Source organism: Helianthus annuus, chromosome 5 (genome assembly GCF_002127325.2).
Source record: "Helianthus annuus cultivar XRQ/B chromosome 5, HanXRQr2.0-SUNRISE, whole genome shotgun sequence".
Taxonomy (NCBI): Eukaryota; Viridiplantae; Streptophyta; class Magnoliopsida; order Asterales; family Asteraceae; genus Helianthus; species Helianthus annuus.
In genome coordinates this window covers 54,358,210-54,373,169 of record NC_035437.2, presented here as the reverse complement: position 1 = coordinate 54,373,169, position 14,960 = coordinate 54,358,210, and positions in this window count along the sequence as shown.

The following is a 14,960-nucleotide window of genomic DNA, read 5'->3' as shown; positions in this document are numbered from 1 at the left end:
TCGGGTTTAAGTTGGTAAGGGCTGGGAATGCATTGTCGTGGCAAGTTCTAGATTCGTAAGAACCAAGCGGCTATTCACACAAGAAACGAAAAATGAGCATTTAGTGTAAAGATATGTATTTGTATGCTCAATAAAGGCTCAAAACTCACTTTTGTGGGAATGGGTTTTTATGTGATCAAGTATATATAATCAAATTTTAATTAAGTTTGTCATGCCGTTTCATAATTTTCTTATGTTGGTTCTTTTTATCACGACGCTATCGGTTGTAAATTTGTAAAAATATAACCTTTTTAGAACTTGTTATTCCCAAATTAAACCAAGACAAAAAAAAATGAAAAGTTTTTGAAAAAAGTTTGGGGTGTTTAGCGGTTCCAATAGAGTTTTGTGTAAGGCTTGTAATTAGGACTTGCAAAATTCAAGGTTTTAGCATCCCCCCACACTTAAATTACACATTGTCCTCAATGTGTCCCAAAAATAAGTTTTCCGGTTGATTAAAATGTGTAAAAGTGGGTTTAAAACAAGATTTTATGGTACTGGGTAGCTGAACACGGGGTGGTGTTGGCTGAGCACGGCCCCGTGTCCAGACTGCCAGTACCAAAAGTAAACAGAAGGCTGGGCACGGGGGCGTGTTCAGTGAGCACGGCCCCGTTTCCAGTTACCTGAACTAGGCATTTTCTGCAGAACCTTGGGCACGGGGCGTGTTGGGTGAGCACGGCCCCGTGCTGAACTTGCTGTAATGAAGAAAAATTGTCGGGAGGCTCTGTTTTTGTGCATGGGGTGTTGGTTCAAGCTTCCCTTAATATCCTTCACCATCCCGAGTGTGTTTTTATTCCTGAAAAGTAAAACTAAACTAGAAAACATAAAAGTTAATCTAAACTAAAACTAAGGATAGTTCCGCGGAATGCCTCCATGGTGCGCCACGTTTATAAGGGTCCTTGGCTAGACCCACCTTATCAGGTGGTTCTGGCTCATCTTCAATTAGGGGGTCGTTATTTCCGATTGGATATTTCATCGATCGCTCAAGATCGATACTCTTTTTTGTAACACCCCGTGTTTTCCAAAAGTCAAAGTCAAAGTCAAGTGTTGACTGTTATTGGAATTAAAGATTAATAAAGATTAATTTCATTTTAGTTTCATTTTGATTTTCGTATTATTTGGAGTAAGTGTTGTATAATCAAACTAATCGACCGATAATCGAACTGTGAATCAACGACCGACTGTGAATGATAGGAAGTAACAACGCAATAAAGCTAGTCAATCAATAATCAAGCTAACCGAAACGATCATCAAACTCTAGTGTGGGGATTTTAGTACTTTTATACGTGTGTGTGTGCCTTACGTGTTACTAGCGCATGTTTACTTTTATGTTTAAAGTGTGTGGTGAATCAATCAAATCAATCAAGACTCAAAGGTGAATCAAACTCAATGGAAATCGAACCCGAAATGGTTGTAAGGATGCTTGTATGTTAGATATAGTAGTTGAGACTAAAAGTAATTTGATTAGGAATTCTATCATTCTCAAATCATCGTTCATCGAACTCGAAATATCACAAATCGTCGCGAAACACTCAAAACTAGGCAAGCCGTTCGAACAGGGCAACCTGATCGAACAGGCTAGCCGATCGAACAGGGCAACCTGATCGAACAGGCTAGCCGATCGAACAGGACTGTTCGATCGGACAGCTGCTCGATCAGGGATGCTGTTCGATCAGCTGACCCTTTCCTCTTTTGGAAGCCTATAAATAGGGCTGTCCTTGTCAAACTTTCCACTTTTGGAAAAGCTCTGACCGACCAGCCTCTTCTTCTCACTAAATCTCAGATTTCTCTCAAACCGGTAAGTATTTTGCTCTAATCCTTGTACGTTTTTGTTCATTAATCGATTCTCCACCTTTCTATCTTTCAAAATCTGAATTTCATCCATGAAATCACCAAGATCTAGGTGTTCTTGAGTGATGTCATCATGGTGTTCTTGGTGTTCATCAAGAACTTCATGTTCTGGACTTCATTCAACCATGAATAAGCTAGATCTAACCGATTTCCACATAAATAACCTAAAATCTTCCAAAGATCTTAACATTTCACGGTGGAAAAGGATTGGAAGATGGGTTTTCATCTATCTTTCAACTCTTTTACACTCAAAAAGGTGAAAACGAGACTTGAACCGATTTACAAATCTAACTAAACAAACACATGGTTCAAGATTCGGGTTCTACCGAGAGATATACCGATTTCGGGTTAAACGTTAAACTTAAGTTCCAAACCGTCTCTGGCCGAGCTTGGGTGATTCCTGCTCGAGTCAGTAGACTAAGTAGGGACTTCTGCTTTGTGGTTCAACTCGTAGTCAAAATACCTCCAAAACATCAACAATTAACGGGAATAACCAAGTGTTAAGTGAAAGGTTAACCGAATCGAGAAGCTGGCCGAACGGCTAGGCTGTTCGATCGAACAGCCCAACCGAACGACTACGCCAGCCGATCGGCTAGGCTAACCGATCGACTAGCACTTAGTCCCACAAACTCATGAAGTGTAGTATTGACGAGGTACTGTTCGATCGACTACGCCACTCGATTGTAATCATTACTGCTCGAATCATGAGATACTATACTTCAAGACACTTAGACCTTTCGAAACATTGGAATGTCACCCGATCGAGCATGCCAACCGATCGAGTGACAGACTTGAAAACAATGAAGTGCTAACCGATCGGTTGGGCTAACCGATCGAACAGCTGTTCGATCGGCCAACTTGAAAGGTAGTACAAACCATCATACACAAACACATCCTTCACATCAAAGGAAGAAACAATCCACTTGAAGGAACCAGCCGATCGAGCCAGCCGGCCGATCGAATGGATGTTCGAACGGACTTTCAAACCAATCGAACAGCCCACTCGATCGAACTGCTGTCCGATCGAATGGCCTACTCGATCCAAGTACATTGTTTACTTTTTTTCCGCGTTACTCATCGTTGTGTTATCGAACTATTCAGGCTAACCTATTCTCAGTGCTCCCTTCAATCCACGATCGACCACTGTGAGTATACTCGATCCCCTTTTTGCTTTCAGCACTTTTGGGTGTTACATACGTAAACTATCAAAATCACAATCAACACAAACTATTTGAACGCTAACCTATTTGCATGTGTTACTTGTCTAAATGATTGCTGTTTATTATGTTTACACGTGGAGTGCTATCTACCTGCTTTAGCAACGTAGTACTATAGTTTGGACTCAGCACCCGTTCACACGGGGGTTGCTAAGGACAATTTCTTGCATGGATTACGGTGGTAATCATGTATTGCGAACTGTCTCGGACAGTCAACCCGCAGTCGTTGGTATCGATGGTCCCATGTCGATAATTTACATGCATCGTTTTCCCTTGTGTACGTGCTTGGTTATGCGTAAACTATTCGAACTCTATATGCTATATCAAACTTGTGTACTCACCTTTACATTATATGTATTGACTTTTATTTTAACGTATGTGACAGGTGTTTAAGCTACTAGCTTGCTAGGGAAGCGAAGCAATAATAAACTTCTAAGAGCCTGTGACCTTAGGACAGTGTCCACGTACCTGCTCCAGGGCCATAATTATCTGTAGATCTTGTACTGGCACCTGTAGTCAGTAAGATTTACGGATAGCCGTCTAGAAGTCTTAAAACAATATTTACATTCGGTCTGTAATAATTAAGAATTTGAGTTGTCGGAACAGTTCCCATATTGTTTAGTTGATTTCTATGATAACTTGTTATTGTTTGGGACACGGTATGGGACGTGTTATATAACTGAATTGTATGATAGTTGTTATGGAAACTTCTGAACAATCTGTTTCGCTCAGTGCCGCGCCCCGATGATTCCGCCATCGGTTGGGGTGTGACAGATTGGTATCAGAGCCACAACTATAGGGAATTAGGTTAGACACGATCTAGTCCGGATCGCTGTCTTAGAGACCTAGACTATAGTTAGGAACCAAGAGACCAAGTTTATGTGCTTATTTTATGTTATATTGTTTCCTTCTATTCTATCATTACATCCGAACTCCGAGCCAAATTTTGTAATTTGGACGGGATTAGGAGTGAAACCCGCAAATTCCTGCCTAAATTACAAATTTTGCCAATTATTTTGTGCGATTTTCTATCAACAAAACGGGGGAGAATTATACCAAATCAGGGCTGAAACCCGAAATTTGATGAAAACTTTCCTCTAAATTTTCTTAAAACAAGGAAGAAATTGCTAAGCTAGGGGTGAAACCCTAACCTTGGCAGTTATTCCAACTTTATTTTATCTCGCCAAGGCAATTGACGGACTCCAACGACCTGAACTCACGAGTATGGCCTAGAATGCGCATGCATAATGCCCAAGAATCGAGGCAAAAACATGTCCCCTAGAGTCGAAAGTGACGACAAGTCAACTGTGAATAGTTAAATTGCCATGGTTAGTCAAAGTCTAGTAGCCGCAGACAATCCATTTTCCGATTTTGAGTGTTGCTTCGTTGATTTTATATGATTTACCTGTTTACGTGTTTTAAGATTCGTTGATTACTCCATTTGTTATCAATCTGCGTGACCTTTGTTGTTATTCTATCTCGATTCAAAACCCTGTTGATGTGATCTAAACGAAACCAGTGTGCTATGCTACGCTATACGACTAAGATAGACGATACAATGTGGTGCTATCCGATACGCAAAACGAACGACACTCGACTTGTGGTTATAGGTTTCTGTTTTCTGACTACCTCTGTGATAAAATTGCGTACGTGTTTAGGAAATTAAGTGCTCTATTTGCTTAATTGCTTATGTGCCCTAATTGCTTCTGTGCTTATGTGCCCTAATTGCTTCTGTGCTTATGTGCCTCTATGATTATGTGCTTATGTGATTATATGTGTTACGTGACGAGAGATGCGACGTGATTCTAAGCTTTAGAGATCTAAGAACGTGTGAGACTCGAATTCGTTGTGTTGAGCCTGTGACGATGTCTATTGCAGACCATGTCGTCATCTGGACAACCTAGATCACGCTCGCGTCTTACCCGCCAGGAGAAAAGAGATCGACGTCTGGCTGCTATCATCTCTAAGACCGTGGCGAAGGCCGTGAGTGAGGTTTATGAGAACGCCAGCAAATCATCTGAGATGTCACAAGCTGATGCTCCGAAAGAATCCAGCAAGACTGCTTTTAGCTTCAAGCAATTTAAGGCATGTGGGCCAAAAGAGTTCACCGGCGAGGATGGTCCAACGGCTATGTTTCACTGGTTTGACTCGATAGAAGTCACCTTTCGACAAAGTGGATGCCCAGATAATCTCCGGACTCTCAATGCTACTGGCGTCTTCCAGTCCCGTGCTTTGGACTGGTGGACTGCTGAAAGAAACAAGCGCGGAAACGACGCAGCCTATGCTCTGTCATGGAAGAAGCTGAAGGAAATCATGATCGAAGAATACTGTCCCTCCCATGAGCGTCATAAGTTGGAGGATGAATTCTGGGGTATTAAACAAGACAAGGGTGACAACGCCGGTCTCACTGCTCGCTTCAAGCAGTTAAGCATCATCTGTCCAGACCAGGTCAAGACTCCCGACATGACCATCAAAAAATACATCCGCGCTCTTCCTGACTGTGTAGCGGATTTTGTCCTAGCTTCAAAGCCCGCAACGATTGAGGAGACCTACCTGCTCGCCGCTGAGATTAATGACAAGCGGGTGAAGGCTGGTTTCTGGGATAAGCAAGTCAAGCCCCTGCATCAAGTCACCGCCGCATCAACCGACAACACCACCACTCAAGCCTCCAAGTCTTCGAGAAGAAGAAAGAAGAACAAAAGTTGCGCTGCCGCAACCACTGCTGCTCCACTACAGTCTGTACCAGCCCAACAGCAGCAACCACAGCGCACTGCGCCAGTGATCAATGCGCCGCCGGCTAAGCGTGCGTACACCGGCCCCCACCCACTCTGTGCTACATGTTCCTATCATCACCCGGTGGGTGTGGCCTGCCGATTCTGTGCCCACTGCAACGTTTACGGGCATTTCACTGCGAGTTGCCGCTATGGTCCTCGTCAAACGCAAGCTCAAGTCGCTGTTAACCAAGCTCTACTCCCTGCTCCTCAAGCTCCTCAAGCTCAACAAGCCGCTCAGGCCCCAACAACCAATGTTCGGACCTGCTTTGCATGTGGTGACCCTAACCACTTCGCAAACCGGTGCCCGAACAGGGTGGTGAAACAAGAAGCTCAACAACCCCAGCAACAACAACAACAGCCTCAACAGCAAGCAGCTCACGCCAGAACCTTCAACATCAATGCACGTCAGGCTCAAGCTGACAACAACGTGGTCAATGGTACGTTCCTTGTGAATGGTATATATGCATCATGTTTGTTTGATACTGGAGCCGATAACTGCTTTGTGTCCTTTGAATTCGAGAAACTTCTTAGACGTAAGCGCTCTTATCTTTCGACACCCTTCGAAGTAGAAGTCGCTACCGGAAGAACCATTGCTGTCAATTCTGTGCTCCGTGATTGTACTCTCGAGCTCAACAATCATATATTCCCGATTAATCTCATTCCAATGCAGCTCGGAAGTTTCGATGTCATAGTAGGCATGGACTTTCTTCGTGAAAACCATGCTGAAGTTGTGTGTGCCGATAAGATGATTCGTTTTGTGCTAGCTAGTGGTGATATTCTATGTGTTTATGGTGAAACTACTGCGAAAGATCTCAAGCTCATGTCATGTCTTCAAGCTCGTAAATATCTCCGCAAGGAATATCGAGCCTTCTTGGCCAACATTGTTGTAGATGAGACGGACAAGAAAAAGAAAGTTGAAGTCAAAGATGTTCCAGTTGTCCGAGAATTTCCTCAGGTGTTCCCTGATGATCTTCCTGGATTACCTCCTAGTCGTGATATCGACTTTCGAATCGACCTTATACCAGGAGCCAACCCAGTGGCCAAAGCTCCGTATCGACTCGCTCCATCTGAGATGCGAGAACTCTCAAACCAACTCCAAGAGTTACTTGAAAAAGGCTTCATTCGCCCGAGCACTTCTCCATGGGGCGCACCAGTCCTTTTCGTCAAAAAGAAGGACGGGTCGTTCCGGATGTGCATCGACTATCGGGAATTGAATAAGCTAACCATCAAGAACCGATACCCATTGCCCAGAATCGATGATCTGTTCGACCAACTACAAGGTGCTCAGTGTTTCTCCAAGATTGATCTACGTTCAGGCTACCATCAGTTGCGGATTCAAGAGGAAGACATACCCAAAACCGCTTTTCGAACCCGATACGGCCACTACGAATTTGTTGTCATGCCTTTTGGTTTGACCAACGCACCCGCGGTCTTCATGGATCTGATGAATCGCGTGTGTAAACCGTTCTTAGACCGTTTCGTCATTGTGTTTATCGACGATGTCCTGATCTATTCCAGATCGAGGGCCGAACATGCGCAGCATTTGCGATTGGTTCTCGAGTTGCTTCAGGGAAACCAACTCTACGCCAAGTTCTCCAAGTGTGAGTTCTGGTTGGAGGAAGTTCAATTTCTGGGTCACATTGTGAATAGTCGGGGTATACACGTTGATCCTGCAAAGATTGAGGCAGTCAAGGGATGGGTTACGCCAAAGAATCCGTCAGAAGTTCGCTCTTTTCTCGGATTAGCTGGTTACTATCGGCGATTCATCGAAGGATTCTCAAAGATTGCTGTACCACTTACCTCCCTTACTCATAAAGACAAGCCTTTTGTGTGGGGAACCGCGCAGGAGACTGCTTTCCAAACCCTCAAACACATGCTGTGCCATGCACCAGTTCTTACACTGCCGGACGGAAGCGATGACTTCGTTGTCTATTGTGATGCTTCAAACCTTGGACTTGGCTGTGTTCTCATGCAACGAGACAAGGTTATAGCTTACGCATCTCGACAGCTCAAAATCCACGAGAAGAACTATACAACCCATGACCTTGAGCTAGGCGCAGTTGTCTTTGCCTTAAAGATTTGGCGACACTACCTGTATGGTACAAAGTGTACGATCTTCACCGATCACAAGAGCTTACAACATATCTTTAACCAGAGGGAACTCAATATGCGTCAACGCCGATGGGTAGAACTTCTCAACGATTACGACTGTGAGATCCGTTATCACCCAGGCAAGGCAAATGTAGTTGCAGACGCCCTCAGCAGAAAGAATTACGTGATAGGTATTCGAAACCTCCAGGCTCAGTATAACCTCGAAGCTCTCATCCGCGAAGCACAACACGCTTGCTTTAACGAGCGTACGTTGAAGAAAGAACGAATCTATCACGATGGAACTCAGCTCGTGAGCAAAGCCAACGGGATATTCTATTATCTGGACCGAATCTGGGTTCCGAGGAGGACAGATTTGCGAAAGATCATCATGAACGAAGCCCACAAATCCCGATATTCCATTCATCCCGGTGCGGACAAAATGTACCAGGACCTTCGCTACAAGTACTGGTGGCCTGGGATGAAAAGGGATATTGCTCTATATGTTGGTAGCTGTTTAACTTGTGCAAGAGTCAAGGCTGAACACCAAAGACCTTCAGGCTTACTCGAACAACCGCCGATACCCGTATGGAAGTGGGAAAGCATAGCTATGGATTTCATAACTAAGCTTCCGACCACGCCATCAGGTCACGACAGTATTTGGGTTATAGTCGACCGTCTAACCAAATCAGCCCACTTCTTGCCAATACGAGAAGACTACAAGGTGGCCAAGCTAGCCCAAATCTACACCGACGAGATCATTAAGAATCATGGTACGCCTCGAGACATCATTTCGGATCGCGATGCTCGGTTTACATCGAGATTGTGGGAAACTTTTCAAGCAGCTCTTGGTACGACGCTGAATTTGAGTACCGCATTCCACCCGCAAACCGACGGGCAGACTGAAAGAACGATTCGTACTATTGAAGACATGCTCCGTGCGTGTGTTATCGATTTTGGTGGTAGTTGGAGCAAACACCTACCGTTGGTCGAATTTTCGTACAATAATAGCTATCACTCCAGCATCGAAATGGCACCTTTCGAAGCCTTGTATGGTAGGAGATGTCGCTCGCCTATTGTATGGCACGAGGTCGGTCATTCACAATTGACTGGGCCCGAGATTCTGCAAGAAACGACTGACAAGATCCACCAGATAAGGGAAAACTTGGTGAAGGCCCGGGACAGACAAAAGATGTACGCCGATAAACGACGCAAGCCCCGCGAATTTGCAGTTGGCGACTACGTGCTCCTAAAGGTATCACCTTGGAAGGGAGTAGTCCGATTCGGCAAAAGAGGGAAACTTGCGCCTCGATTTGTTGGACCTTTTAAGATTCTGGAAAGGATCGGTAAAGTTGCCTACAAACTCGAATTACCGGAGGAACTCAGCAATGTCCACCCGACTTTCCATATTTCAAACCTTCGAAAATGCGTAGCCGACCACGACGCAATAATACCACTCGACGATCTTCAGGTCAATGAGACGCTACACTTCGTGGAAAAGCCTGTCGAAATCATGGACCGACAGACCAAGCAACTCAGACGCTCTCGCATTCCTATTGTAAAGGTACGATGGGAAGGCAAACGAGGCGCGGAGTTCACTTGGGAACTCGAAAGTGACATGAAGGCCAAGTACCCGCAGTTGTTCAGATAGATCTGAAGCATCAAATTGGTAAATCACACGGCGATGTACGGTTCTCAGCCTAATTTCGGGACGAAATTCCCTAAAGGAGGGGAGACTGTAACACCCCGTGTTTTCCAAAAGTCAAAGTCAAAGTCAAGTGTTGACTGTTATTGGAATTAAAGATTAATAAAGATTAATTTCATTTTAGTTTCATTTTGATTTTCGTATTATTTGGAGTAAGTGTTGTATAATCAAACTAATCGACCGATAATCGAACTGTGAATCAACGACCGACTGTGAATGATAGGAAGTAACAACGCAATAAAGCTAGTCAATCAATAATCAAGCTAACCGAAACGATCATCAAACTCTAGTGTGGGGATTTTAGTACTTTTATACGTGTGTGTGTGCCTTACGTGTTACTTGCGCATGTTTACTTTTATGTTTAAAGTGTGTGGTGAATCAATCAAATCAATCAAGACTCAAAGGTGAATCAAACTCAATGGAAATCGAACCCGAAATGGTTGTAAGGATGCTTGTATGTTAGATATAGTAGTTGAGACTAAAAGTAATTTGATTAGGAATTCTATCATTCTCAAATCATCGTTCATCGAACTCGAAATATCACAAATCGTCGCGAAACACTCAAAACTAGGCAAGCCGTTCGAACAGGGCAACCTGATCGAACAGGCTAGCCGATCGAACAGGGCAACCTGATCGAACAGGCTAGCCGATCGAACAGGACTGTTCGATCGGACAGCTGCTCGATCAGGGATGCTGTTCGATCAGCTGACCCTTTCCTCTTTTGGAAGCCTATAAATAGGGCTGTCCTTGTCAAACTTTCCACTTTTGGAAAAGCTCTGACCGACCAGCCTCTTCTTCTCACTAAATCTCAGATTTCTCTCAAACCGGTAAGTATTTTGCTCTAATCCTTGTACGTTTTTGTTCATTAATCGATTCTCCACCTTTCTATCTTTCAAAATCTGAATTTCATCCATGAAATCACCAAGATCTAGGTGTTCTTGAGTGATGTCATCATGGTGTTCTTGGTGTTCATCAAGAACTTCATGTTCTGGACTTCATTCAACCATGAATAAGCTAGATCTAACCGATTTCCACATAAATAACCTAAAATCTTCCAAAGATCTTAACATTTCACGGTGGAAAAGGATTGGAAGATGGGTTTTCATCTATCTTTCAACTCTTTTACACTCAAAAAGGTGAAAACGAGACTTGAACCGATTTACAAATCTAACTAAACAAACACATGGTTCAAGATTCGGGTTCTACCGAGAGATATACCGATTTCGGGTTAAACGTTAAACTTAAGTTCCAAACCGTCTCTGGCCGAGCTTGGGTGATTCCTGCTCGAGTCAGTAGACTAAGTAGGGACTTCAGCTTTGTGGTTCAACTCGTAGTCAAAATACCTCCAAAACATCAACAATTAACGGGAATAACCAAGTGTTAAGTGAAAGGTTAACCGAATCGAGAAGCTGGCCGAACGGCTAGGCTGTTCGATCGAACAGCCCAACCGAACGACTACGCCAGCCGATCGGCTAGGCTAACCGATCGACTAGCACTTAGTCCCACAAACTCATGAAGTGTAGTATTGACGAGGTACTGTTCGATCGACTACGCCACTCGATTGTAATCATTACTGCTCGAATCATGAGATACTATACTTCAAGACACTTAGACCTTTCGAAACATTGGAATGTCACCCGATCGAGCATGCCAACCGATCGAGTGACAGACTTGAAAACAATGAAGTGCTAACCGATCGGTTGGGCTAACCGATCGAACAGCTGTTCGATCGGCCAACTTGAAAGGTAGTACAAACCATCATACACAAACACATCCTTCACATCAAAGGAAGAAACAATCCACTTGAAGGAACCAGCCGATCGAGCCAGCCGGCCGATCGAATGGATGTTCGAACGGACTTTCAAACCAATCGAACAGCCCACTCGATCGAACTGCTGTCCGATCGAATGGCCTACTCGATCCAAGTACATTGTTTACTTTTTTTCCGCGTTACTCATCGTTGTGTTATCGAACTATTCAGGCTAACCTATTCTCAGTGCTCCCTTCAATCCACGATCGACCACTGTGAGTATACTCGATCCCCTTTTTGCTTTCAGCACTTTTGGGTGTTACATACGTAAACTATCAAAATCACAATCAACACAAACTATTTGAACGCTAACCTATTTGCATGTGTTACTTGTCTAAATGATTGCTGTTTATTATGTTTACACGTGGAGTGCTATCTACCTGCTTTAGCAACGTAGTACTATAGTTTGGACTCAGCACCCGTTCACACGGGGGTTGCTAAGGACAATTTCTTGCATGGATTACGGTGGTAATCATGTATTGCGAACTGTCTCGGACAGTCAACCCGCAGTCGTTGGTATCGATGGTCCCATGTCGATAATTTACATGCATCGTTTTCCCTTGTGTACGTGCTTGGTTATGCGTAAACTATTCGAACTCTATATGCTATATCAAACTTGTGTACTCACCTTTACATTATATGTATTGACTTTTATTTTAACGTATGTGACAGGTGTTTAAGCTACTAGCTTGCTAGGGAAGCGAAGCAATAATAAACTTCTAAGAGCCTGTGACCTTAGGACAGTGTCCACGTACCTGCTCCAGGGCCATAATTATCTGTAGATCTTGTACTGGCACCTGTAGTCAGTAAGATTTACGGATAGCCGTCTAGAAGTCTTAAAACAATATTTACATTCGGTCTGTAATAATTAAGAATTTGAGTTGTCGGAACAGTTCCCATATTGTTTAGTTGATTTCTATGATAACTTGTTATTGTTTGGGACACGGTATGGGACGTGTTATATAACTGAATTGTATGATAGTTGTTATGGAAACTTCTGAACAATCTGTTTCGCTCAGTGCCGCGCCCCGATGATTCCGCCATCGGTTGGGGTGTGACATTTTTAAATGCCCCTAATTGAATAGATAGATTATTGTACCTCCGGTTTTTCAAAGCTTCGTGTGTTTTTACAAAAGGTCGTCCCAACACTAGAGGAGCGGCATCGAGGATGACAAAGTCGGTTGGGATTACCATTTGATTTGTTTGAACCAAGACATCCTCAACTACACCGATTGATTTTATTACTTTCCGATCGGATAGAAAAATGGGTATTTGAAGTGGAGAAAAATCACTAATACTTAATTTTTCAAAAATGTAGTTAGGCATTATGTTAACACAAAGATCTTTATCAATGGTGATATTACTAATAAAGGAATTTTGAAAGAAACATGGAATCGGTGTAATGTTAATTTCAAAAGGGTCTTCTTTTATTAGCGAAGTTTGATCATTAGTTAACTTAACACTTACCATTCCCTCAATTTTTGCGTTAGTGTTTAGCTCTTTTAAAAACTTAGCATGAGTTGATATAAAACAATGATTTTCAAAAGAAGGTGATAAGAGATTAATTCCTTCAAAATTAGACTCTTCTTGAATTTTAACGTTATCATCCTCACCTTTTTCGTTGTTTAACTCATGTGTCGGTTTTTCACTTATTTGTTCTTCCATTTTTAACTTTTCAACTATCGTTTCTTTATTTAATTCTTCTCTAGCGCGGGACTCCTCTTCCCTTGCGCGAGATTCTTTTATGCAACGTTCGATAGTTTTAATGTGTTCTAATATCCTATCGGTCACTTCGGTGATAGAGAAAGGATCGGGATCCTCAAAGCTTGAATCCGGTTGTTCGATCCTTGGTTCCTCATAGTACTCATATGAAGTAGATAGTTCACACCATTATTCCTCATTGTAAGTATATGATGGATAAGGGTCGTAATTTTGTTCTTCATAGTACTCATATGAGGTGGGTTGTTCACGCGATGGTTCCTCATAATAAGTATATGAAGGTGGCGGTTCATATCTTGACTCCTCAAAGTATGAGTATGAAGGCTCATACCTTGGTTCATCAAAATATGAGTATGAGGGAGAAGGTTCATACCTTTGGTCTTCATAAGATGTGTATGAAGTCGATGGCTCGTACCTGGGTTCCTCATAATAGTTGTATGAAGTGGATGGTTGAAATAAGTTACAACATTGTACCGAGTGTGGGTTACCACAATTAGTGCAATATTCTCTCATGTAATCGTCCTCCTCATAGGTGTAGTTGTAGGCTCCTGAGTATTGATCCATAGGAATCACTCAACAGACCACAACTGAGTCTCGGGACCAGAAAATAGAAATAAAGACGGAAACAGAAGCTGGACACGGCCCCGTGTTTGGTGAACACGGCCCCGTGTTCAGGGTCTGTATCTGGGCGTTTTAATTAAAGTTACTGGTCTCGTTGAGCACGGGGGCGTGTTCAGACTCTGTATCTGGGTATCTAACTAAAAATATGCAGCACGGCCCCGTGTTCAGTGAACACGGCCCCGTGTTCAGGCTACTGTAAATGTAAACTAAACTAAAATGCAGAAAAATGTGCGCGCGTTTTAAAAAGGTTTTTGAAAAACTGATTAGGCCATCAATTTTAAGCTTTCTTAAAATCCTTGTGTCCCCGGCAGCGGTGCCAAAAACTTGATGTGCGTGAAGTGTGCTATATTTTAGGTATATATTTTAAGCCCTTTTACACTTTTTAGCCAAGTTTTAAATTTATAAAACACGATATTTACTAACACTAAACACACATATGGGCAAGTGCACCCATCGTGGACGTAGTATAGTGTTGGTAAGATACCGAGGTCGTCCAAGGACACAAGAGCTTTTAGTACCGGTTTATCCTCAACGTCTAATCAAACCAAAATGTTAGAAAAAGATTTTTAAACTAAGAAAATAAAACTAACTAAAATGCTGAAAATAAAAATAAAAATAAAAACAGATAGACAAGATGAATCACTTGGATCCGACTCGTGTGTTAGTGTAACCTTTGATTATTTTCGCACTTTTGCACTTATTTAAGAGATTATCTTAGTTATTATAGTAGACCCCTCTTTTGAAGGCGACGTTACCCTCAACCCAGTAGTTTGAGTCAGCAAGGATACAATCCTAAAGGGTCCGATTATTTGAAGATAATTAATTAAGTTGTTAATGCATAATTTGGTAGGCCCCTCTTTTGAAGGTGACGTTACCCTCAGCTAAGTAGTCTGAGTCAACAGGGATACAGTCCTAAGTAGTTGGGTTAAAGTTTTAATAGTAGTTAACTTATGAGGGGATCAAAGAGTTTGGACCCCCACCATCCAATACCTTTGGGTATTGAAGGAGGTCCTACTAAATTTGACCCAGGTCCCTTGCAGGATCTCTAAACGCTGAACAATGGCAAGACTCTTACCAAACCGTTCCCTTAACCCCCGACCAGGTAGCCAACATACCTCCATATAGACCATGGAGATATG